Source organism: Rhincodon typus, chromosome 9, assembly GCF_021869965.1.
Source record: "Rhincodon typus isolate 14 chromosome 9, sRhiTyp1.1, whole genome shotgun sequence".
NCBI lineage: Eukaryota > Metazoa > Chordata > Chondrichthyes > Orectolobiformes > Rhincodontidae > Rhincodon > Rhincodon typus.
Genome location: NC_063340.1, coordinates 8,692,762 through 8,715,342, shown reverse-complemented (window position 1 = coordinate 8,715,342; position 22,581 = coordinate 8,692,762). Strand labels below are relative to the sequence as shown.

Genomic DNA, 22,581 nt, shown 5'->3' with positions numbered 1-22,581 from the left:
TTAAAAGCCAACTTAGTCACGGATCTGGAGCCACATGTAGGCTGGACCAGTTTGAGGGTAGCAGATTTCCTTCTTTGACGGACATTAGGAGTTTTTTTTACAACCATCATGAAAGAGCACTTTGGTAAATAAAGTTAAGGAGAATCCAAAGAGATTCTATTTTACTGATTAAAGGGTAAACATTTATTACATAGTAGTAATTATTGGCTGGTTACATTCCATCCAAGATATTTGATTGTCTCTTGTGAGGCTTGAGGCCTAACTCAAGATTTAAATTCATGTTTTGAATTGAGCAACATGTTGCTAACATTACTTGGGACGTACTGCATGACTGTTGGAGAGCACAGCAGAACTGGTTCGCTCCTCCGAGGATCTGTTCTTTATATCCTAATGGGTGGAGCTCTTGTATTAGTATGTCAGTTAACCCTTTCAGGTACTGATTACCTGATATAACAATCCCCACGTATCAGCTGGAGAAGGAAGACCTGCTGCTGTTACTATCGTTGGATGTGCTCTTCCCACATCATAAAAATGGAGAGAACAGGAGTAGGCCATACAGCCATTCAAGCCTACCTCACCATTCAATGTGATCATGGCTGATCATCCAACTCAGTGACCTGTTCCCGCTTTCTCCCTAAACCTTGAATGAGCCCTTTAGACCTAAGAACTATATCTGACACCTTCTTGAGAACATTGTGCGTTAGCCTCAAATCCTTATCGCAGCAGAGAATTCTGCAGTCTTACCGCTTTCTCTGGGTGAAGACGTTTCTCCTCTTCTCAATCCTAAATGGCCTACCCTGTGTCCTTAAACTGTGACCCCCGGTTCTAGACTGTTCAGTCATTAGAAATGTCTTCTCTGTGTTTATCCTTTCCTGTCCTCTTGGAATTTTATAGGTTTCTAAGAGATTCCACCTCCCCTCTTTCTTCTAAACTCTTGTGAGTATGTTGTTAACTGATCCAGTTCCTCTTCCTTCTTCAGTCCTGCCAATTCAGGAATCAGTCTAGTAGACATTTATTGGACCCCGTCCATAGCCAGAACATCCATCCATCAGATAAGAATGCCAAATTTACGCACAACCCTTTAGATGTGGTCTCACCACAGCGAGACATCCCTGCTCCTGTACTCAAATCCTCTCACTGTGAAGGCCAACATACTGTTTACCTTTTTTTCACCATTTTCATGCCTGTTGACAGCAATCCTGGGATACTTGCATATTATTTCCCGCATCATGCAGCCTGTCATGTGATTGATCCCATTGTGTTTGCAATCCAAGAAGACTTGTGTCCAGTTGTGGTCGCCCTGTTATAGGAAGGATATTATCAAGCTGGAGAAAGTCTAGAGGAGATTTACCAGGGCATTTGGGTAATGGGTTGAGACTGGAAAGGCTGGGACTTGTTTCACTGGAGCATAGGAGGTTGAAGGATGACCTTACTGAGGTCTATAAAATCATGAGGAATATAGATAGATGAATGACAAATGTCTTTTCCCGAGCATGGCGTATTTCAAGACCGGGAGCATATTTTTAAGATGACTGGAGAAAGATTTAAAAAAAAAATACATGAGGGGCATCTTTTTTACACCGAGTGGTTCATGTGTGGAATGAACTGCCTGAGACAGTGGTGGGTGCAGGTACAGTTGCAACTTTTAAAAGACGTTTGGATAAGTACATGAATAAGAACATTTGAGAGGGATATAGACCAAGCGCAGGCAGGTGGGACCAGTTTAGTTTGGGATTGTGGTCGGCATGGACTGGTTGGATTGAAGGGTCTGTTTCCATGCTGTATGACTCTGACTTTGAGATGGGTGGATTTACATGCCACAGAGGACCCTATCAATGCACGTTTCACCATGATGGAGCATTTGTTAAGTGACGACACTGCCAAACTTGATTTAAGCACTGCTGGTGGCTCAAGTAGAATTATGCCTTGTTATTCTGCTGGATCTTGTTCCTAGCAGTGTGGCTGTCAGGCAGGCGGTGTGGGTGATATGTACTGATGAAACTAATTGAGCGACCAAGGCAAGATAAGTTGTTAAATAATTAGTGACATCTGCTCTGTGTCACACCTGCAGTACCCTGAGCGATGGACAACCTGCTCGCTGCTAATGAAGAGTAAAGAGATTGCGATGTCTGGCTTGTGGCTCCATTTCAAAATTAAAGGCAGACTGCTGTACTGATGTACTGAACTTGATGTCTTGGAAAGGGTTGTCTCACTTTGAAAAAGTCCTTGCTGGACCGTGTCTAACTCTGCATCGAATATTCATAGACCAGCTATGTGCCATCTGGAGTCGAAATGCAGTAAGGACCAGATTAGGAGTTGTGTTGATGGCAAGTCACCAAAATGTCAAACGTACCCTCGAGATGTATCGCCACTGTTTTGACTTGCATTTTATTTCCAGTGTCTGTGAGTGGCAGCAACACGGTTGGCAAGGAAGGAGTGAACAAGTGAGGCTGAGTGGGTTAAACACAAAAATAAAACAAAGAGCAACAGATGCTGGAAACCTGAAACAAAGCAGAAACTGCTGGAGAAACTCGGCAGGTCTGCAGGGAGAGAAACAGAGTCAGTGGCCCGAGTCCAGTGACTCGAGCCTGAAGAAGGGTCGCTGGACTCTGCACAGATGCTACCAGATCTGCTGGACTTTTCCAGCACTTCCTGTTTACGTCTGAGACGAAGTTGGGTTGCTCTTTGGAAGAGTCAGTGCAGACTCAATTGGCTGAATGGCCTTGTCCTGAGCTGCCCTATTCCATGAGTGTGTGAAGCTTAAGTGATGATTGTAGCTTGTGTTGACAGCGAATGCCACTTCCATCCACTGATTACGAAAGGTGAGAAAACAAATCCATCTCCTATCTTTTTATAAGGGGAGCAAAAGCATTTAATGGGGTACTTTCAGTGTAGAATAGAATTGTAGAACCCCCTATAGTGCAGATGGAGGCTATTTAGCCCCTTGAGTCTGCACCAACCCTCTGAAGGGTATCCCACCCTGTTCACATAAACCCACCTAGCCTGCACACTAAGGGGCAATTATAGCGTGGCCAAACCAGCTAACCTGCACATCTTTGGACTGTGGGAGGATATCCAATCAGACACAGGGAGAATGTGCAAACTCCACACAGACAGTTGCCCAAGGCTGGAATCGAACCTGGGTCACTGGAGCTGTGAGGCAGTAATGCTAACCACCGAGCCACTGTGCCGCTCAAGACCTTCTGAACACTTGGAGCATCATTTGTGTCACATTGAGATGCAGTGCGTTAGACGTTATGCTAGCAAGCATCACCAGCAAATTGCATACAGCTCTGTGGTATCATCAGCTCTGGAAAATGAATCTGCAAAATCAACAAACAGGAAAAGTCCTTGTGAATAGATTGGCTTGTTGGTAAAGTGGTTGGTATTCGTCTGAAATAATTGGCATGCATAAAGTAATGAAGGAATTAGATAGAAATTACAAAGTGGCAGGCTGTTTGGATCTGTTTGTATTTATTTTGCACTTGGGCAATCATCCTGATTCTATAAGGGCTTGATTTTAACTCACTCAAAACCCATTCATTTAGACAGAGTTAGTAGCAGGTCCATATGATTGTTTGTTTGTTTGTTTGTTCCCATCGCTTTAATCTCCCATCACTTCTTCAAAAATCCCAGTCAGTCAAACCAACTTCACAGCTCACATTTTTATTCTATCTTTCAGGGAGTGAAATGTCCCCGGTTCTGGGGAGATATTGTCAAAATGATCACGTCACTCAATTTGTAATCCAGAGCCTGTTTGGTGTCCTTGGGAACATGAGTTCAAACCCCACCACAGCAGCGGGTGCACTGGAAATTCGGTGAATACATCTGGAATTCCAAGCTAGTCCCAGGATGGTTACCGTGACCACCGCCTTTTGATTCTCATAAATAATCAGCAGTCGCATTTCAGGGCTGAAATGGTGTAAAATGAAAGAAGGTGAGGCAAGAAGATTAACAGCAGCATAGCCTTCCTGCCACATCCAACATTCATTTTGCCATCCACATGACAGTAACTGAGGAAACGGGCAGCACGGTGGCTCAGTGGTTAGCACTGCTGCCTCACAGCGCCAGGGACCCGGGTTCGATTCCAGCCTCGGGTGACTGTCTGTGTGGAGTTTCATTCTGCCAGTGTCTGTGTGGGTTTCCTTCCACAGTCCAAAGATGTGCAGGTTAGGTGGATTGGCCATGCTGAATTGCTCGTAGTGTGCGTGCTGGTTGGATTATCCATGGGAAATGCAGGTTTACAGGGATGGGGCGGGATGCTCTTCAGAGGGTTGGTGTAGACATGATGGGCTGAATGGCCTGCTTCCCTCCCGTAGGGATTCCAACCAGCTTGTTTATTCGTCACTCGAGTGAACTTGTTCACAAAATGAAAACCAAAAGAACTGCAGATGTTGGAAACCAGAAACAGAAATTGCTGAGAAAGCTCAGCAGGTGGAGAGAGATCAGAGTTAAAGTTTCAGGTCTGGTGACCATTCCCCAGAACAGCTTGTTTACGTTGGCTAGAAGCAACATTTATGTGTTCACGAGCTCTGCAAGCTTGAGTCTTGCACAGTTTTTGAATTACAGTAGCAGGGAGCTTGGGAGCTCTGTTCCATGGCCATGCCTCTCACCGACCTGCTAGCCACCTTTTCTCCCAGAAGATGTAGGTTCGTGATTGTTTGTTTACAATTTGACATTCTTGTGTTAGTTCTGAAGTGGGCTCAGTAGCAGCGGTGCGTAACAATCTACAAGATGCCCTGCAGAAATTCACTCCAGGCCCTGAGTCAGCGCCTTCCAAACCTACAACCGCTTCCATCTCGCTGGACAAGGGCAGCAGATACACGGGAACACCATCACATGCAGGTTCCCCTCCGAGCCACTCACCGTCCTGACATGGAAATGCATCACCATTCCTGGGTCAAAATCCTGGAACTCCATCCCTAATGGCATTGTATTTGTAGCACATGGACTGCAGTGGTTCAAGAAGGCAACTGACTTCTCAAGGACGGCTGGGGACGGACAATAAATACTGCCCATGTCCCATAAATGAAATAAAAGAGTGCAGGACAAAGAGCTTTCACAGCATGTCTCTTGTCAGCAATGTTCAAGTCCTTTACTCTGAAATGACTTTTTAATTATAGGTCTGTGTTGCTGCATTGTAGGGGTACAGGTCATCATGTGCTTCCTTTCAGTTTAACAGAAATATACGCAGAGACCTCCAGTGCATTCCCTACAGGTATAGCATGTAGGTGACTGCTCGATGGCACTGTATGGCCTGCACTTCAGTGCCCATTCGTGAAGAATAAACAGCATGAGCCAGCTGTCCAACCTCTCTGCATTGAGACAAAAGCCAACATTTCCAAGATGCCTCATGGTCGCCTGTGAATCACCAGGGGGAGGGTTATTCAATCAGCTTCGAGGTCAGTCCAAATCTAATCTCACCATCCTGCACCTTCCTGAACTTCAACTGCAGGTTGGTAGTTTTACAGTTCCAAAGTCGTGAAGCCCCTTGATGCTAGGCATTTGCCATCAGTGCCAAGTTGCAGCTTGGATATGAGCCTGATGGGACCATAAGCATTCATGATATACAATGACAGACCATTGTAACATCTCAAAAATATGTTTGGAATTCAAGCTACACTTAACAATCTCCTCTTAGTGTCTGTCCTTTTATGTTACTTACACGGCCTATCTTTTCATTGCTTTACTTGGGGTCTTTGGGCAACTGCATTAGCTCCTTCTGTGGCAACGATGAACTTTGTCTCTTCTGCTCAAGAATTTGTGTAATATATTTAATGATATTGGACTGAGACAGGAAGGAATCCCAGAGGAACTAATGGACTGACAACTGCCATAATAAGTAGTCTGTCACTTTGAGCATGAATATATTGTATCGTTGGCGTAATAGAATAGTTTACATTTAATATTCTTTTGGATAGATCATTTACCTTTTGTGATTGAAGCAAAGTTGAGGTGCCTCTTGTGCGACTTTGCTGTCAACTCAATATAGCATATTTCAATTTGTCATGTAACTGTTGCCCGTTTTGTTTCACCCAGGATTCATTTTCCTTCATCTAGCCAGTTGATTAGCTAGCTATGTGACATGTTGCTGTTTGATAAATTATTGCCACAATAGCCTTGTCTCTCCTGACCTCTTGATGTGTCTTCACATTTTCTTTTCCACACTTGGTTTGCTTTGTCAGACCTTTTTGTTACTTGATTTATTTTTCAATCTTTCTTTCTGTCAAGTTTTATGACATTTTTTACTGAAATAACTTTCAATTGATAGCTAGAATTCAGGCCCAATCTAATAGTGTTGGCATCTGAGCCTGGGTACCACATGCAGATGATTCTATTTCCTGCTGGTCTTTGTTCAATATTACTCATGACTCCTTTCCTTTGAACAGCTTGTGGAAGAAAAATAAACCTCCAGGAAGGTTTGCTGCTGTTGTGATTTCTGTTGTTCATTTCCAAGAAGTTGGGACTTCCTCCCAGAGCCCCACATTGGCTGAACAAACGATCTAAGCTCTGGAGAGAAATCTCGCAGGAAAACAAGCCCTTTATCAAAAGCTGCAATGTTTTTCTGCCTGGGCTAAATATAGCAGTGTATAAATAATAAGATCATAATGCAAACAGAAATAACTAATGTGCTCCGTAGTAATACCCATTGTAAGATTTTTGTAACCCAGAAAGGATGTTGATGTCGTTGGTGATTTGAAAGCACTTGATCAAGAAACACCAGTCTAAATATGATGCATAAGCTCAGGCTAAATAAACAGATGACCTATAACAGCTGAGAACATTAGGTTAGATGGATGGCATTTTCCTCAGAGTTAATTGATCTGTACTTGGCCAAATGGATGGATAAAGCCAGCCTCCATACCAGGACTTGGCAGTTATTTCTACGCTTGGTCATTTTGAGCTAGCTCATTCTTCAGGTGTTGGCAGCATGAATCACCCTCGAAAGAAGTCTTTCTGTAAAAGCCTGTGAAGCGATGTTGTGTCTTAACGTTCACTATTGAGCCTTTACGTGGATCATTGATTTATTTGGGTTATACGATTCCTCACCTCCTTGCCTTCTCCTCACCAGCTTTATCAAACTTTACAGTCATGTCTCAGTTCAGAACTTGTACTTGCTTTACTCTGAACAAAGATGACAGTCCTTTTTTACCCCCAATCTTTCTGAATGACACAGTTCAAGAAAGCTCCTTCACTCCCTGGATTTCTTTTGTTTCAGGAGTCAGACTACAGCTGGAATGCAGTGAATGGCTTGGTCCCTTTACTTAAAGGAAGATATATTGGCATCGGAGGCAGTCCAGAGAAGGTTCGGTTGGTTCATCTCTGGAATGGAGGGATTGCCTTACAAGGAGAGGATGACTTGATTGGGCCTGAACTCATTAGAGTTTAGGATAATCTTATTGAAACATATAAGATTCTTAGGAGGCCTGACCGGGTAGAAGCTGAGAGTTTGTTCCCTCTTCTGGGAGACACTTGGACCAGAGGGGACAATCTTAGAATATGGGGCTCATAAATCCATAAGGAATAGGAACAGGATTAGGCTATTCAGCCCCTCAAGCCTGCTCCACCATTCAATAGGATCAGAGATTATCCGACATCCCTCACATACACTTTCCTGCCCTTTTTCCTGTAACTCTTGATTCATGGCTGATCAAGAACCTATCTATCTCGGCCCTAAATACACATAAGGACTCTACCCCCACACCTCTCTGTGGCAAGGAGTTCCAAAGACCGTCAACCCTCTGAGAGAAGAAATTCTCCTCACCTCAGTCTTACATTGGTGCCCCTTTATTCTGAGACTATGCCCTCTATGAGGAGTCACCCATTGAAGACAGAGATGAGGATTAACTTTGTTTTGTGAAATTCTTTCCCATAGAAGCTATAGATGTTAAGCCATTAAGTATATTCAAAATCGAGAGATGTTTAATCAGGAAGGGAATAAAGGGTAATGGGAAAAGGGCAGGAAAGTGGAGTTGAGGACTACCTGATCAGCCATGATCTCATTGAATGGCAGAGCATACTCGATGAGCTGAATGGCCTCCATCTGCTCCTACTTGTTATTGTCTTATAATTTGACGTTCGTTCCCCGATCTTTAGTTTGCTCAGAGCAATGTCGTTCTACTTTGACTTCCTGCCCCATTCCATTCACTATCAGTGACTTGAACATTTTAGAAGTTGTAGAGTTATTTATGGCCCAGAAAGTGGCCATTTGACTCCTTGGTTCTCTAGCAACCCAGACAGTGCTGTTCCCCACACAAACTTCTTAGTGCTACAAGTTTATATCATGATGTTGCCCATCCAATCTTTTCTTAAAACCATCGACCATCTCCACTTCCACCACCTTCATGGACCATGAACTCTGGGTGCTTGATATTCGCTACCTAAGAAAAGTAGCTCTTCACGTTCTTCATGAATCTCTTGCCCAAAACCTTAAATATCAATTTAGTTTAATTGGGATGGTAATTTGTGACCTGCTTTCGATCTGGTAGGTATCCTTTTTCTGTCTTTAGCTACTAATGCGTTTCTTTACGGTTCAGCGATGTTCCTTCAGAAACTGCTGGAGAAACTCCGTAGGTCTGGTAGCAGCTGTGGAGGGAAAAACAGTTAATGTTTCAGGGGTTGTGACCTCTTGTTAGGCCTGTCTGATCCTCTGTCTTCAAGGGTGCTGCCAAACCAGCTTCATTTCTTCTGATTTTTAGTCTATGTCTTCAGTTTTTCTTTTCTAACTAGTTATTGCTCTATCATGCACATCTAACATTGAGATTCTCCCTCTTGTGCCTCCACAACTTTTGTTCATATGTGGCCCTGCTTTCAATAACTCCATCCATAAACCTTTGTGCCTCCTCCACCTCCATTTCCTCCTCAATACCATTTGTCAACCAAGCCTTTGGTCCCCTGCCTATTTTTCATAGACTCGTGGAATAGGACAGCACAGGAGACCATTCAGCCCATTGAGTCTACACTGACTCTTTCGAACAGCAATCCCACTCCTCAGTTCTTTCCCCACAATGCTGTGAATTAATTTTGTTGTTTGCTGATCGAAAACAAAATTCATGTCAAAACAGCTACATTACCTGTGCAGGAGTCAGATATAATTCTTAGAGCAAAAGGGATCAAAGAGTATGGGGGAGAGAGCAGGAACACCACCATCCATGAGTTCCCCTCCAAGCCACTCACCGTCCTGACTTGGAAATATATTGCTGTTCCTCCAGTGTCACTGGGTCAAAACCCTGGGATTCCCTACCTAAGGGCATCGTGGGTCAACCTACAGCATGTGCACTGCCGCAGTTCCAAGAAGGTAGCTCACAACCACCTTCTCAAGGGCAACTAAGGACAGGTAATAAAATGCTGATCTAACCAGCAATGCCTGCATCCCATGAGGTGAATGGGAAAAGGAACTGTGCTGGATAACAGAATCCCTACAATGTGGAATCAGGCTATTTGGCCTATCAAGTCCAGACTGACCCTCTGAAGAGTATCCCACCCATATCCACTCCCCTACCCTATCCCCATAACCCCACAATTCCCACGGCTAATCCATTTAGTCTGCACAGCCCTGTACACTATGGGCAATTTAGCATGGCCAATCCACCTACCCTGCACATCTTTGGACTGTGGGAGGAAACCAGAGCACCCGGAGCAAACCCACGCAGACACAGGGAGAATGTGCAAACTCCACACAGACAGTCGCCCGAGGGCGGAGTTGAACCTGGGTCCCTGGCACTGTGAGACCGCAGTGCTAACCGTTGAGCTACCATTCCATCCAGTTGTGATCATATTGATTGGCGCAGGCTAGAAGGGCTGAATGGCCTACTCCTGTTTCCTACGCAAGATGTTTTAGTTAATCCCCTTCGAGATAGCTTCCAGTCTGGTACCCATACCATTTAGCTTCTGCTCAATATACACAGTACAGACTGTTTATATGCCGAATTTGAGCTGTTACCAATAGTTCAGCAATTACATTCTCAAGGCAAGGCACCTCTTCCCAACCATCAGCTTCTGTGCCTCGTAACAATTGTTTGCATCTTATTTTAAAAATGCAGCCACAAGATACACATTGTAATTGTTTTTTTTTACTCATTATCAACAGCGAGCAGGTTGTCTATCGCTCAGGGTACTGCAGGTATGACACCGAGCAGATGCAACTAATTATTTAACAACTTATCTCGCGTTGGTCGCTCAATTAGTTTCATCAGTACAGATTACCCACACAGACTGCCTGACAAACGTGTCCTGTAAAGCCCTGCAGAATGTGACCCTTTCTAATGTTTTAGTCTGGTGTTAATTTTTCTCTGATTACACAGCGAGTGGTTAGGATTTGGAATGCACTGCTTAGTAGCATGCCAGAGGCAAGCTCAATTGTGGCTTGCAAAAGGAAATTGGATAATTACCTTAAGATAATAACTCCCAGGACTCTGAGAAAAAGATAGGAGAGTGGGACGAGTTGAATTCTAGACATTTCCCCCCCAATACAGTTTAATGGACAGATTGGCCTCTTTCAGTCCTGTAATTAATCAATTCTGTATATCTCCATGAAGCACCTTTGGACATTTACTGCCACAGAAAAACATTGAATAAATGCACGTTGTCATTAATAATAACATTAATTAATGTAAATGGAGGTTTGTATGGCTACTGTACACTGTACTGTACTGTACTCAGGATTAGAAGGTACAGTGGTCTTAATGTCACTAGAGAGCCAGGGAAATCCTTTTGGGATGCAAATTCAAGCAGTGAATGAAATTTCAATTCAATGAATTAAATCCGGAATTAAAACCTGGTCTCAGTCATGGGAACTATCAACATTCTTGCCTTAAAGACCCATCTGGTTCACTGATGTGTGTTAGGGAAGGAAATCTGCCGTCCTTATCTGGTGAGGCCTACATATATTTCCAGAATTCTCCTAACTGCCTGTGAAATGTTCTAGGGCAGACAGGGAAGGGACAACTTGTGGTGCAGGAGAGTCGTTGGTGGATTGGTAATGTCACTGGGCCAGTAATCCAGCAATGCCGGATTGAGTCGCATCATGGCAGATGGTGAAATTTGAATTCAGTAAAAATCTGTAACAAAATAAAGAAGGTCTAAAGGCAACCGATTGTAGCTAAAAACATATCTGGTCCACTAGGGAAGCAAACTGCCATTCTTAACTAGTCTGGCCTACTTGTGACTCCAGACCCACAGCAATGGGGTTGACTCTTTACTGCCCCCTGGGCAATGGAGGATGGGTAATAATTGCTGGTCCAGCCAGCGACACACGTGCCCCATGAACGAATTTTACAAAACGCTGTCCCTGTCCACCTCCCATGAGGGAGTAACTAAAAACATACTATTTACTTGATCTGGTTTATTTATTGTCACATATGTTCACAAAATACAGTGAAAAGTGCCGTATGATGTTGCTACTGTCTGACACCATCTTAAAACACGGAGAAACAAACCAAAACAGTGAAGGTAAAGGCAGAAAAATGAAGAAATAATGTCCAACTTCACACTCCTTTTCATCATGGGCCATGGGCCCAGTGGCCAGGCATGAGGGCCCTTTGTTGTGCCACTGGTGCTGGAATGAAAGTTGCCGTTCTTCAGCACCATCTTGCCCCCTCCGACACCCTTGCCACGATGAGTCCTTGACGAACCACGGCCAATGCAGACGGCGCTGACGCTACCGGTTGGCACACTGGCCCAAACTCAACTCTGTCGCCATGAGTCTGCTCCAGGCTGATGTAGACAAGTCTCGTACTAGGACCAAACTCGTTTCTCGCCCCTCCTTGAATCCGCTCTGGACGCATGAAATACACCTTCATTTGCCTGGGGAGGCAGTTATCCCATTTGCAGTTTAACAACTAATTTTCACTTTGTAACCCTGCATCATCCCTGTCTGTTGATGGAATTTGCTTTCTGTCTTTGACTGTGGTGATTTCAAAACTGCAGGTATTTTTTCTAATCAACATATTCGGAGATGTTATTACACACCTCTGGAACATGTGGAATGTGAACCCAGCCCTCCAGGCAAAGAGGTAGGGACATTACCACTACACCACAAGAGCCTTAACTTTGAAAACTGTAACTCACCTTCAAATTCTGGTACCTGAGAATGTTCGTGTAATCATTTAGTTGGGTCGTCTCAGTTTAAATTTGAAGGTTAGCTTCACTTTCCATCCCCGCCCCGGCCATTCACACACCGTGAACATCTTTATTCAAAGCCATTTTACAGGCAATTTTCTCTCATGAATGGCGAGAGATTGTTCTATGTGAGTGTTTCAGCTCAGAAATACTCCTCCTTCAAGTTATGTGGAGAAAGTCATAGTCTGAGTGGTCTCGAAGCAGCAAGAGTTCCCATCTTGGTTCATCATCTCTGGTATAGGTAGCTGCAGTGATATCCGTACAGAGGAAGCACACAGTGGGACAGAAGCTGAAGTCTGAATAATGAGTGCAGGCTGAAAAATCAAAATTTAATTTTCTTCACCCCCCTCCTAAAGTTGGCCTCTAGGTATCTACTTTGGAGTTCCAACCCAAAGTGTGTACATACACCGTTTATGGCAGTTTTTGTTTTGCACAGGAGGGATTGGAAGCAAAGTGCATGCACTAAAGATGCCAAGGGGTGCGGAGACAGTACAAGACAATGGTGTAGAAGTGAAGTACCAGCCTTGATCTAGTCCAATGGTGGAGTAGCCTTGAGGGGCCGAATGGTCTTTACTGCCCCAATTTGTGAAAGTTAACTTGCATTTCTGGACTTTCAGTCTCTCCAGAAGACTCTGCAATTTTCATCGACTTGTGTCTGTTGACTTTGACCGTGGCTTCCAGCCATTCCTGGGCCTTTCCTCATTCTGCGATTGCAACAGCCCGGCCTTGGCTAGATTTTGCCATTCCACTCCACGAGAGCATTTTAAGGCTTGAAATCTGCCTGGAGCGCTGAAACTAAGGTAAACACTGCAGCAACTCTACCCTGTTTTCTTTGGGTTAACCACCATTGCCATTATGATATGCATTGAGTATTTCCCTACGTCTTAGCTCATTAAACATCTACCTCAAAGGAGGGGTTTCTTGCTGAGACAGAGCTGGTAGTTTATTAACAACGCTAACTATTTACGCAGCTTCAAGATCTCAGACGTGCACATAGTCTCGGTTTTCTGCTTATTCATATTGCAGCTACATTACGTGACTATGACGACACACAGCTGACTATACATTGCACTGACTCTATTGAACTGTGGTACTGAAGATCTGGCAAGGACGATTATACTGGAACTTCAAAATGTCTTGGTGTCATCCGACTGTCTTAAAGTCACACTGGCTGTCTGACATCAATGCAACACAGTCAACCATTTGTCACACTCTTATCTGTGTTTCTTTTTAAACTTTCTGGACCTTTTTCATTGAAACAAGGGTTTGATTCTGAAGTTGTGGTTGCACTCATAAAATCCCTGCAATGCAAGAAGAGGCCATTCAGTTAATCAAGTCCACGCTGCTCCTTCAAAGAGCATCCCACCTTCCTACCCTATCCCTGCATTTCTCATGGCCAATCCTCCTCGCCTGCACATCCCTGTACACTACAGGCATTTAGCACGGCCAATCCTCCCAACCTGCACATCTTTGGCCTGCGGGAGGAAACCCGCACAGACACAGGGCGAATGTTGAAACTCCACACAGTCACCCAAGGCTGGGATTGAGCCTGGGTCCCTGGTGCTGTGAGGCAGCAGTGCTAACCACTGAGCCACTGGTGGTTACGGAGATAGTAAAAGGATCTTGCTGCTTCTTTTCACATGAGTGAATTAGTGAGTTCAGACCAGTGCTGAATGTAGTATGTGTACACTGCAAGTGACCAACTATATGTTGAAGAGAATACAGACTGTGGAGGAGCTGGAAGGGGCTCAGGAGCTGATCAGATTCTTGGGGGAGGCAAAGACACAGTGAAGCATTGGAGCAAATCCATCAGAGAACAGCAGCAAGCATGAGGCAATCCCATATGAGACACTTGGGTGACATGGAGAGAAATTGCAGTGGGGTGAGAGCGATGCTGTTCCTCTTGGAAATCTGCACCAGTGACTAAGTTAACTTGGGAGGGAAAAATGCAAGTTAAAGCATGGCAGTTAATCAAGAAATGTGAAAGAGCCTGACTGTCAGCATGGCCGAGGTAACGAGGAGATGAAAATGCTGCACACAAAGAGAAGTGTGAAGGGCCCAACTTCAGAAACCACATGAAATCAGGGCTTCATCTTCCCTCACCCCTGGGTGTAAGAAATCTCATCGAACTACTTAGAAGAAGAGGAGGGAAGTTCTTTCTCTCTCCCTTTCTTTCTCTCTCTCTCTTTCCCTTCCTTCCTTCCTTCCTTCCTTCCTTCCTTTCCTCCCTCCACTCCGCTCCCTTGCACCCCCACTCACCCTTCTTTCCCCCAGCACCCCCCGGCCCCCGAACGTCCCAGCTAACGTTTACCACTCACCCGTCACTTCAAAAACCTCATCTGAGCACAGTCAGTTAGCTATTCATTGGAGCTTGCTGTGCACAAAGTAGCCACCGTGTTTCCTGCGTCACTCGTGGCCTTTGTGTGGCCAGTGGACGGGTGCCTCAAAGTGATTTAGAGCCGATGTCATACGCTTTGAAGCATCTGGTGGCTGTTACAGGCGCTATCTAGATTGCAAGTCTTTGGTGATCAGTAGATGCACAGCGTACTATGTTCTGGGAGGACCAGTCGTTGCAAAGTGGTCAAGAAGACTGGGTCTGACCATAGTAACAGGAGGGTGAGGGGGCACTAAAATTGGCCTTTATGTCTCCCTGGAGGCAAATACACCAAATAGATGATTCTAGCCCATGGACATCTTACTGATACTATTTCACCGTTTGAGCTGGAAACAGTGGCCAGTTTCTGGATGCAGTCTGGTACGTCGGATAGTGGGTGAGGCACTGTGTGCTTGTCACATAGACCCGTGGAATGCTGCCAGTCATAGGGAGAGCTGGTGGGTGGCTCTCCTGCCTCGGGGACCAGTTAAGGGATTTAAGCAGCCAACCAGTCGCATCCAAAGGATCTCTCCTACACCCCGACGACACCCCTCTCCCTTTAAACAAAGCCCTGTCACTGGGAAGGAGGGTGCCCATGCATGTGGTGAGGTTACCAGGTTGTGGACTGTGGGAGAGGTCTCTCCTGCCAAGATACTCCGTGCCCAACAGAGGGCCACTCGACAGAAAGGGCCGTCCTATCTTCTTGAGGAAGTGTACACTCGTTTCCCAGCCAGAGGTCCGGAAAACCCCCATCCCTCCTCCCCATCCACAGCCAAGAAAGCATACCAATGTCCCAACTTCCTCAGAAGGCTAAGGAAATCTGGCATGCCCACAATGACACATACTAAATTTTAGAGCTGTACCACAGAAGGCATCCTATCTGGATGTATCACAGCTTGGTATGGCCAACTACTTTGCCCAAGACTGCAAAAAATTACAGAGTTGTGAACGCAGCCCGGTCTATCACAAAAACTAGCCTTCCGTCCATTGATTCCATCTATACTCCCCACTGCCTCAGGAAAGCAACCAACATAATCAAAGACCCATCCCACCCTGGTTATACTCTCTTTCACCCTCTTCTGTCAGGTAGAAGATACAAAAGTTTGAAAACATGTACCAACAGATTCAAAAACAGCTTCTTCCCTACTGTTACCAGACCACCGAACCTGACCTCTCATCTATTAGAGTTGATCTCTCTCTGCGCCTTGTCTGTAGCAGTAACACTGTATTCGGCATTCTGTTCTGTGACCCTGATGTACATATGTAAGGTATGATTTGTCTGGTTAGCAAAAAAAACAATACTTTTCACTGTATCTCGGTATGTTTGGCAATAATAAAGCAAATCAAAACAAATGTGTGTAAATGCTGAGCTCAGGTTTGGCTGTGATGCCCTTTGTGGTGGGTTGTTTCACAAGCGTTCTTGGTGATGGTCGAGAAAATTGCTTGGAAAAAGGCTAAAGGGAGCTCCTGGCACACTCGTGGGCACAGGCAGCAGGCACAAACTCTTACCTTCGGGCAGGGCTGCCGAAGAAAATGACAATTCCACATTTTAAGTTGGGAGACGAAGTAGCATGTCTGCATAAAATATCAATGATGTAACGGGCACTAAATTGCTGTCCTTGTAGTGGCAGCTCAACTCTGATACAAAAATATTGTTTTTTTTCTGTCACGGGACATGGTACAGAGTAGTCCCTCCTCTATTGCAGCAAAAAAAATACAAGATATGCCCAGCCAGGATACGGTTATCTCCACAGACTCTGAGTGTTTATAATTTTTGTTTATTCAAGGTTACGTTGATTAGCACGCAGTGTTTAAAGGTGGTTTAATCAGCTAGTGGGAAAGAGATTTGCAAACACAGCCAGTGCTGGTAAAGAAATTCTTGCCCTTGCATTACTCGGAGTGCTCCAGTAATGATGGGAAGTCGTCCACAGGGTACAGTATTGTAATTAAGAGCCTGTGTATGTGCCTACAGACAACTCCTGACACCCCCCACCCCCCGAGCTTGCAGGCCAGGTAATTGTGATGCACCAGAGTCTCTCCAGCAGCCTGTTGAAGTCATTTGTTGAGAAGTGGCGAAGCTTATGTGAAATGTAAATGGGATGGGCTTCTGAATAAATCAGATCAGTGGACATGTTCCAGTGTAATTGACAATATTGTAAGGGTTGACCTCTCTTCTTAGAAACAGCATTCTGTAACTATTCGCTCATGATTTCCAAGGAAATGTTGTGTAAGTGCTAATCTGCATTATCTGGACTAACTTTCTCACAATGTAGCAGTTAGGTATTGTGGGCCATTCACCTGCGTTTTCTGCCTGTGTCTGTGTGCGGCCATTTTCTCTGAGGAGCCTGTTGCGAACAACCAGACCGTTTTGTCCAATTATTTGAATCCCTGGAATTTTTCTCTTTCTGAGCTGCAAAGTATCACAGTTTGACAGAATTTCCCTTGGGACCGGTATCTGTGCTCGGGCTGACGCTTCTGCTTACTTCTGAGAGTCTGGTTACAGGTTACACGTTCAAAATCACTTTGCAAACAACCCGTGTGGAATATTTCAAAACGTGTTTTCCGATGCAGTTCGAGCATCTTTTTGAATTGAACTAAAGTGAAAGCAGCTTGTTGTCTTGCGAACATTCCATATTCGTGGCACACTTGTCTGAATCTGTTCCAAACATGTTCTTATTCCCAAGCTGCAGTAGGTTGGTGGATTGCCATGGGAAAGTTGGTTATTTGCCATGCATAACTCACCATCCTATTTAAGTCTAATCCTGTGACTGTGGGATGTCCATTCTGACCAGTAATCTCCTTGAATGGTTCTCACGAGCAACTGAGAGAATGCTGGTGTTCTGCCATACAGATATTATCAGTACCATTTTGACAGGAATATGGACACCATTTGTACAGACGCAAAGGAAGAAAGGATTTGTGTTTAGGTAGCAAGTTTCAAAACCTCCCCATGGCCACTGAAACACACATGAAATATCGCTGTTCGAAGTGTGTATATGTACACAGAGCAGATGAGGTCCTGTAAGCCATTGAGTCTGCACCGACAAAAAATGACTCTGAATTGACACCAATCCCACTTTCCAGCAGTTGGCCCATAGCCTCGAATGTTATGACAATTTAAGAGTTCACCCAAGTACTTTTTTAAAAAAAAAAACCTTGTAGGTTCCCCCTCTCAACTACCCTCCCAGGCAGTGCATTCCAGATTCCCACCACCTTCTGGGTGAAATAATTTTTTTTATCCCCTCAAAATTGGGACCCCTGGCAATTTGTGGGCAGCAGGATCCCATAATTAGTAACAAGCAGACAGTTAGATGATGGTTTGGGTTGGGTGGGTTAATGGAAAGGTAATGACTGGGAGAATGCCCTCCTTTTTTCGTCTGGTTGCGTCATGGGATTTTTTTACGCCCTCGTGAGTGGGCAGGCAAGGTTTCGGTTTGACGTGCTGTGAAAGGCAGTACCTCCAACAGTGTGGCACTCCGTCCAAACTGCCCTGGGGCGTTAACCTGAAATTGTGAGCTCGGTTCTCTGGATTGGGAGATAGCCTGTGGACTCGGAGGTCAGGTCGCTATGAAATGACCATAATTGTCTCTTTAAACTGTACTTTGTGATATTCTAATGAGGGGCTCCACTTGACCCATATGTACTACTTACGGAGGACCAGGTCCTAGATGCTTAAGGCTTACTATAGGTACAAAATACAGCCAACCAAATTCGAGAGGGAGAGATGCTATTATGTTATCTTCTCCCAGGGCAGGCTCTGACTTTGACAATCCTTCATTTCACTATTCTGTTTGGTCTGCCTTAACCATGTGACATTATTCAGTCCTATGGTTACCGTTGACCAATCTGTTTGGAGTGTGGAACCCCCTCAGTGTTGCATTTGGCCACCTCTACGATGTAAGAGACTTTGGTATTTTGGCAGCAGATGCTGCAGACTGTTTTCAACTCCTGCGATTTTAAAGAAAATGGCACTTTTTTCTTGGGCTAGTCACTTCATCCCAGGCACACTTTCTTTCGCAATTATCGGTATACATTGTAGAAACGTTTTGGTTGGATGCAATTATGTGAAAATCTGGCTGAAGTCCTGCCAAGACTGATAGCAGCTGCAGTTTCTAATTGCAGTCCATCCTAAACACATTGACGTTCTTGTACTAAGTTTGGCTTCCATCCAGATGGCCATAACATATTAACCCATGATCATGGAGCATGAGACTTTTATTTTTAGGTGTGTCTGTGTGGGTGTCTGAGAGTGTGTACGTACATGCAGTGGTACCCAAGTATTGATCCTGTTTCCCTCCACAATTTTTAATTCTGTTTACAAAGATTTAATTCTGGACTACAAAAATCAAATGCACGCATAATTTCTGCATAACTGTCAGCAAATTCCCAATTAACCTCCACAACTTCAAAGGGTGCAGAAAAAAAAATTGACAAGGGTTTGAGCTATAGAGAGAGGCTGAACAGGCTGGGGCTATTTTCCCTGGAGTGTCAGAGACTGAGGGGTGACTTTGTAGAGGTTTATAAAATCATGAGGGGCATGGATAGGACGAACAGTGAAGATCATTTCCCAGGTGAGGGGAGTCCAAAACGAGAGGGCATAGGTTTAAAGTGAGAAGGGAAAGATTTAAAAGTGACCTAAGGGGCAATTTTTTCACGCAGAGGGTGGTGCGTGTATGGAATGAGCTGCCAGAGGAATTGGTGGAGGCTGGTACAATTACAACATTTAAAAGGCATCTTGATGGGTATATGAGTGGGAAGGGTTTAGAGGGACATGGGCCAAATGCTGGCAAACAGCACTAGATTAATTTGGGATATTGGGTCAGCATGGACGAGTTGGGCTGAAGGGTCTGTTTCCATGCTGTGTAACTGTACAATTAATTTCCCTGAAATATGCAGCTTTGATAATCTGTGTTAGTATGATTGCTGAGAGTAAACCCAATCCCTCCAAGGGGAGTTGGTTTCTTGGTTTGTTTTGTTTTCCTGTTTGAGAAGGTCTGGTCAGGTCAACAGCTTTCTTGGAAACAGATGGTTTGCTGTCGTCTGAAATATTTTCCAGCAAAAAGAGAAAACTTTGAAGTGCCAGAGACACTTGTGCCATACTCTCCACACATCCATCTTCCCAACTGATTTTGGAGCACCAAGGGTTGCTGTTGGCTGTGCATTTTTAAAACTTCCTTCGTGGGACGTGGACATTGCTGGCTAGGCCGGCATTTATTGCCCATCCTTAATTGCCCTGAAGGCAGTCAGGAGTCAGCCACATTGCTGTGGATATGGAGCCACGTGAGCGAGGACAGCCAATTCCTTCTCTAAAGAACATTAGTGAACCCGGTGATAACAAGGTGTAGAGCTGGATGAACACAGCAGGCCAGGCAGCATCAGAGGAGCAGGAAAGCTGATGTTCTGGGTCTGGACCCTTCTTCAGAACGTTTTTCCTGAATATCAACAATGGTTCCTCATTAGACTCGCAATTCCAGATATTTATTCAATTCAGATTCTACTATCTGCCATAGCTGGATTAAAACAGAACATTAAATCATTAGAACAAACAGGTCCCCAGACATTCAGGGAGCCTTTACATTGATAGTCTGGTGATAGTACCTGGTCTATATCTATGTTAATTGTTGCAAGTTTTCACAGTCACCCAGCATGAAACAGACCCTCCAGTCCAACCAGTTCATGCCGACCATAATCCTAAACTAAACTAGTCCCACCTGCCTGCTCCTGGGCCATATCCCTCCAAACCTTTCCAATTCACGTACTTATCCGAGTGATTTTTAAATGTTGTCACTGTATCTTCATCCACCACTTCCTCAGGAGGTTCATTCCACGCGCGATCCATCCTCTGTGTAAATAATTTACTCGTCATATCTTTTTTTAAAATTTCTCTCCGCTCACCTTTAAAAATATGCCCCCTAATCTTGAAAGCCCCCATCCTAGGGACAAGACATCTACCATTAATCCTAACTATACCCCTCAAGATTTTAGAAACCTCTATAAGGTCACCTCCCAACCTCTTACGCTCCAGTGATAAAAGTCTGAACCTATCCAGCCTTTCATTATAGCTCGAAGCTTCCATACCCAGCAATATCTTGGTAAATCTCTTCTGAACCCTCTCCAGCTTAATAATATCCTTCCTATAGCTGGGTGACTAGAACCGCACTCTAGAAGCGGCCTCACCAATGCCAAGTACAATCTCGACATGACTTCCCAACTCCTATTCTCAAAGCACTGAGCAATGAAGGCAAGTGTGCCAAGCACCTTTTTAACCACCTTGTCCATATGTGACACAAATTTCAAAGAATTATGTACCTGAACCCTTAGGTCCCGTTGTTTGACAACACGACCCAAGGCCCCTATCATTAATTGTATAAGTCCTGCCCACCGCTCCTTTGTGGTAGCTTTTTGCTGATCCCTTTCACACAAACACACTAGATACACCCAGCATTTTCAGATTACAGCTTTAGGGATATTTCCAAATTAACCCATTCAGAGATATTATTCTGCACCTCTGGAGGAGGTGGGGCTTGGATCTGGAGTCTGCTGGCTCAGAGGTAGGGACACTACCGCTCTGCCACAAGAGCCCTCAGCTTATAACGTAAGCTACAGTCTAAAGCTTCTATCACCATGTTCTAGGAATGTGTCTGTTGTGTCTATGGTTGAGGTACTTCCAATGTACCATCCATACTGACCCTGTACATTATCTGTGCACCACCTTGTAACTGGCTGCGTTTCTCCCATTCATTTTACACCTGATTCTGGGTGTTAGCAAAGGTGACTGTTATTGCCAAGACACACAGAGCAGTTATCGCTGCTGGACTGGCCAAGATTTATCCGTCGATGAAAACCTCACAAGAATGACCACTATAGAGTTATAGAGTCATTCCGATATACAGCAAGGAAACAGATCCTTCGGTCCAACTGGTCCATGCCGACCAGATATCCTAAATTAATCAAGTCCCATTTGCCAGCATTTGACTCCTCTCCCGCTAAACCCTTCCTATTCACATACCCATCAAGATGCCTTTGAAATGTTGTAATTGTACCAGCCTCCACCACTTCCTGTCATTCCATACACGCGTCACCCTTGGTGTTGAAAAGTTGCCCCTCAGGTCCCTTTTAGATCTTTCGCCTCACACCTTAAACCTATGCCCTCTAGTTTTGGACTCCCCCACCCCGGGGAAAAGACCTTGTCTATTTACCCTATCCATGCCCCTCATGATAGCCTAAATTAATCTAGCCCCATTTGCTAGCATTTGGCCCATATCTCTCTGTGCCCTTCCTACTCGTGTATCCATCTAGATGCCTTTCTACTGAAAAGATCTTGCATTACTAATTTTGATTGGGCTTGGTGCATGCAAGTTGGCTGCTGCATCGCACACTACAGGAAAAAAAACTTCATTAACACAAACGCTTTGGTTGGGGAAGGCGCGATATAAATGTACATCTTTCTTTCTCCTCCCTTTTAGTTGCTTTGAGTCAGGTGCATTCGGGAGGGAGGCAAAGGTGAAATGACTTCATCTGACGGAGGAGCAACGATCCGAAAGCCTGTGATTTCAAATAAACCTGTTGGACTGTAACCTGGTGTCGTGTTATTTCTGACCTTGTTCACTTCTTCAGCCGCCATGACCCTCTTGGTGATCTGTGTCTTGCACATCTCACTACCTACCAACCTGCCTTCAAAATGTTCACAATATGGTTCCCTTCACCTGGGTATTTGTTCTGTCCTGACCCACTGTTCCCTCTGCCTGGCATTGACACACTATGTCTGCAGTCTGTACAGTCTACAAGGCACACTGCAGCAAAGGACCAAAATCTGCTACCACCATATAGGGCAAAGGCAGCAGATACATGGGGACACCACCACCTGAACGTTCCCCTTCAAGCTGTGCATCATCCTGACTAGAAACTTTTTCGCTGTCCTTCACTGTTGCTGAATAAAATCCGGGAACCTGCTTTGCAACAGCCTACTGGCTGGACCAAATGGATTGCAGTAATTCATGGAGGCAGTTCATCCCCCACCTCTTTCTTGAGGGCATTTGGAAATGGATGACAAATGCTGGCCCAGCCAGTTTTGCCAACATCCCATG

At 44.7% G+C, this 22,581-nt stretch overlaps 1 long non-coding RNA gene across 1 annotated transcript; it reads left to right on the top strand.

The window, feature by feature from the left end:
• Window positions 1-12,741: 12,741 nt before the first annotated feature.
• LOC125484099 lies at window positions 12,742-22,071 on the top strand. Its single transcript, XR_007262948.1, has 2 exons — window positions 12,742-12,920; window positions 21,961-22,071. It is a non-coding gene; the product is annotated as an uncharacterized LOC125484099 (long non-coding RNA).
• The last annotated feature ends 510 nt before the right edge of the window (window positions 22,072-22,581 follow it).